Source organism: Elephantulus edwardii, unplaced genomic scaffold (genome assembly GCF_000299155.1).
Source record: "Elephantulus edwardii isolate Elephantulus edwardi_28Jun2011 unplaced genomic scaffold, EleEdw1.0 scaffold00118, whole genome shotgun sequence".
Taxonomy (NCBI): Eukaryota; Metazoa; Chordata; class Mammalia; order Macroscelidea; family Macroscelididae; genus Elephantulus; species Elephantulus edwardii.
The window spans coordinates 715,137-719,953 of NW_006399868.1; the positions used below are offsets into that span (position 1 = coordinate 715,137).

The 4,817-nt window shown below is 37.8% G+C and overlaps 1 protein-coding gene across 1 annotated transcript in view; it reads right to left on the reverse strand.

The window, feature by feature from the left end:
* The window catches only part of LOC102852661 (U2 small nuclear ribonucleoprotein auxiliary factor 35 kDa subunit-related protein 2-like), a 149,573-nt gene that overhangs the window by 142,899 nt on the left and 1,857 nt on the right, over positions 1 to 4,817 (reverse strand). The gene's annotated exons all lie outside the window — the stretch shown is intronic.

Below are 4,817 nucleotides of genomic sequence, written 5' to 3' on the forward strand. Positions count from 1 at the left end.
AAAAGTAGAGGGTCAGCCAAAAAGAAGAAGACCCTTGACCTGATGAATTGACATGAGATGGATAGACTGATGCCTGCAGTAATGGGCTCAAAAATAGCGAAGAAGATAAGGCTGGTGCAAGAGTAAGAAGTGCTTTCTTTGTACAGGGAATGAAATACCACTATGAGTAGGAATGAACTCGAGTGAACCCAACAACAAAAACACACACTGGGGTGGCAGGAACTCAAGAAAACAAAGAAATTTTGCATGTAGCTTGCAGAAACTTGGTAGAAATGCTTTATAAAAAAATACTTTGGAATTAGCCTTGAAAGTTGCATGAATGTCTTCCTATTACTATGGGAAACAAGTTTAATTATCTTCGGCATTCTTGTAGCTAAAAGGCACTTCAAGCTAGATTCTTTATAAAGACGTCCTATCTGCCTTACATGCACATATTGTTGTTATTAGGTGTCGGGGTATGGACGGCTGAACAAAACATTGCCCAGTGTCATGCTGTCCTCAGAATTGCTTTTGTGCTTGAATCCATTGGTGCAGACACTGTGTCAATCCATCCGGAAGACACAGAAATAGTTTTCGTCATGCTTCTTTCAAATAAGTAATATAATGTAGCCCTTGGAAAGCTGAACTTGAGCTGAAAACTTCCTAGTTAACTGTGTATCACAAAAGTGCTTATTTTTAAAATGGAAGCTACTTCCTCAAAGTTGTGCTTAGTGAGATGGTATCGGTATTTCAAGTATGTTTTCAATATTTGCTTTCAGAAAGCTTACATGATACTTTTGTTGTTTCACTTTGGTCTTTTGGGGAGGGAAGGAAAGGAGATATCCTCAAACAGAGAAACTGGATATGATTGAAAAGACAGTGGAAGATGTAATTGGCACAAGAATACTTTCTGTTAAGGAAGCACTGTGCACCTTTTTCTGTTTTATTTAATTATGAGGAGTATTTTCTATGCTTTTCATTGCCAATACTCTAGTTGGAGGAGATCATTGATCAGTTTAACGGATTGCAGTCGGGAGGTGCTTTGGAGAGCCCCCTGTGTGAACTCCCTTGTTTTCAGTCTCTCAGACTCTGATATGGATCGTGGCGCTGCAGTGGGTTTTACAACGATCCACTGAACTACAGTAACTAATTCAAACCATTACTGAGTGTTTCTGGTTCAGTGCACACTAAGAAACCTCTTCTGTGTTCCTCCAAGTACTATTTTTACTTATTTGCCTTTTCTTCTCTATTTTAAGATTCTTGCACACAGAAACGATGTCTTCTGTATTTGCATTCCCAGAATATCAACTTATGAAGTCATTTTCAAAGAAATGAACCAACTAGAAAAGTTGACTCACATACTAATTTACAGAACAAACTATAAGTTGTGCACACATGGAAACATATACTTAGTCCATCCTGCTTAATTACAAGTGTTCTTGTCACATTCTCTGACTTTTTGACAAAAACATAACAGACAAAAGAGAGGTCTTTGTGGGGAACGAAAATTCTTAGAATCTATTTTGAGTCACTCCCCATAAAGGGAGCAGTCTTGAAGAACAGAAAGGATTTGAGTTTTGAAGCCAGAGAGATCTTGGTTGAAATTAATTTTGGAAATCTCACTTTCTCCTTACTTTTCTCTGAATTGCCACTGTAGAAGCAGTATGGCCTTATTCCCATGAAGAACTAATTTGTTCTTTCTAGTAAGTCTCCCACTCAATCCGTTTCACAGTGGACACACCATGTGCACATTTTCATGACTTCGTTTTCCCTCACACACCTTTCTCCACTCACAAATAGGCAACTTGCCAAACCCTGAACCTGGCCACTCTCTGCTAGTTTCCCTGCCTTCACATTCACTTTCAGATTGAAGATAACCAGTTGTAAGCAGGATTTACATTAAGTCCTTGAATGATCCTAAAGGTTCTTTGATTTAGATTTATAAACTGAAAATGCTTACAATATAATTGACAGCTGGCTGGTCCTAGTAAAGAGATTGCAGAATTCAATAGTAAGGTGTATTAGAAGGAAGCATCTCTTTATATGCTTGCAAGCACATACTAGGGGTGGTTCTTGAACCCTGATCAGAGACATTGGTGCTAATAAGACTCAATTGGACTGAAATAAGCAAATTTTAAAGCTTCATGGTTTCATTTGAGATTAGTAAGATTTTCCCATTCAACTGTTGAGGCAAGAGATCGAATATTGTTTTGTTTCTTCCTCCAGTTAAAAGCTGGAGTTTGAGGATAACTGATAACCATGTCAATGCATATTGAATTGAGATTCCTGTTAACAAATACATTTCTTTCTTTTTTTTAAATAACACTGATTTCTTTCCTGATTATGCTTTATATCTATTCTAAGTGATCAGGGGGATTCTGCTCATTCAGAATGTAGGCCAGAGGAAGAGCCACCGCTGCAGATTATGCCAATTGCTGGACCAGAGGGAAAAGAACTTTGAAAGCTCATTAAACTCAGCCAGAAGTGACACATGGAAATTTTACTCACAATTCATTAGCCAAACCTAGTGACATGATCACATCCTCCACTTCAAGGAGAAGAAAAGAGGTGGGGTGGGGGAGGCCCAAAAACCCAAACAAACCAGTCCTATGGCATGGCCAGGAGGGAGTAAACCAAAATTACTTGTTTTATTTACGTCTTATTTTGTCCCTCTCTCACCATTCCTGGATATAAACATGACAGGGGGGTTATAATTTTCCTGACGGATAATGTTTATGGACTCTGTGATAACTGCTATTCTGAGTGTAAATTCCTTTTTGGCTACTGGATTGGGGCTATCTTTTGGCTAGTTGAAGCTTTTGGGTCTTTGCCTGGTTTCATAACATTACATTGCGGGATGCTAAGCAGAAATAGACTTTCTATTTAACTGATAAGGATTTCCTTAGACTTTGAAAACATACTGCCCTTCCTGTCCTTTTAACTAAAGATAATGGAGCCAATGATAGACAGTTCTTAAGCCCAGGCTGACTAACTAAACCCTATTTCCCAGAATACTGAAGATGTCCCCAAACTGCCCTGAATTGTCCTCAGAGATGAGTGGGAGACAGAAGGTCCATCACGTTCTCTGTGAGCCCTGAGCATCTTCTGCTTCTGTCCTTGCAAGGAGTCAAGTGTCCACCTAGTTTTGTACTGAATGAACTCTGCTAGTATCTTTCCACTAAAACTTCTTTGCCTGCTGGTGAGTCAGAATTCGTTGCTTCCAATTTACTGAAAAAAGTACACTCCATATACCAAAACAAAATTTATTTAAGATTCAATTAGTGGAGAAATATTTTTTTTTCAAAATAGTTCTTCTTGAGGTAGAATTGAATTAGAAATTTTTCAAGTGGAAATGATCATTAAAAACCTCATCCATGTCTTATATGCTTGTAACAAATTGGTATTCTAATCGTAGTTTTATGGAAAGGATTAATGCTTTTAGGTACTTTAGAACTTTCAAATATTAAATAGAAATGGTTTTAAATGTGTAAATGTTTTCATTTCTGTAAGCAAGTTTACACTGTGCTAAAAGTTACTTAAGTTTTAATTTGTATGTATTTTGTAACTTTTAGTTAAAAGTTTCTTAAACTGTTAATGGCTCACACTTTTAAAAAGTGATATTGAAAGAAAAAATCCTACCAAGTAAAATCCTTGCTATGTAAATAAGGAATAATTTCTAACTCAGTGGATTTTCTTTTGAGTGATTTTTAGCATAGCTTTGCTGTGAAGCGGAAATGTAGACATTGTTTTTTGTTTGGTTTTTTTTTTTTTGTTTGTTTGTTTTTAAATACTACTATAGTAATACCTGCTTTATGGGAAGGATGTTGCCACCTCTGCTGTCCTTCACTTTTTTCCTTTGGTGCTACCTCTGCCATTCGGATGCTCAGGGTAGCTGAGCCAGTGGTATGGGACAGTGAATGTATATAGGCTGCTGCCAAAGTATTCGAGAAATCTGTCTTGAAAGGAGTTCAGCCAAAGTGTCCTTTAGAAGTGAGGATGGTGTTACTTCATCTCCTGTACTTTGGCCATGTTATCTGGAGGAGACAGTCTCTGGAGAGAGAACTCAAGGTAACTCTGAAGATTCCATTACTATTGAGTCAGAACTGACTCATAGTGGACCCTCGAGGGCATTTTCTGACACATAGGAGACTGCCCTTCTTTCACTCTCAGAGCAATTGGTGGATTCCCACTGGCAGAGAGGCATTACCTAAGTTAGCAGTATGACTCCCAAAGGACGAGGCTACTTAACCTCTCCCTGTTTGGGAAAGCAGTGGACAAGGAAGTAGAGGAAGGCCTTTGTGAAATGGCTGACACCGTGGTGGTTGCAATGACGGAGTCAAACACAGCGACAGATGAAAAGGTGGTATAAGACCTAAGTCATTCTTTCATGGTACATGGGGTGGTTTTGAGTTGGAGATGACTTGATGGCACAATAACAACACCAGTGGCCTACAGATCTGGGTGAAGAACTGAACTAAAACTGTAATACTGTTTTTAAGTCTCTTGAAATGGAGGTGTTTTTATTTTTTGGCACATAAATCTGTTATAACTTTTATATAAACAATTGGAAATGAGTTTCTGGTATGCATTATATAAAAGCCAGTGCTTTCTTCAGAAAAGCGTAATTTCTTTTGTTGATTTATGGAAACACAAGACCATTATTTCTAAGTGAGGTCATTTTTACTTATCATACTAGGCACTACTTACAAAGCTTTGGAACATAGTACTTCTCTTTGGTTGCTTTTATATGTTCTTCCTTTGCAAAATCTGCAGTTAGATATCAAAGTATTTTTTAATACATTGTTGTTACTGATGGGGGTTGTTGCATTGAATATGAC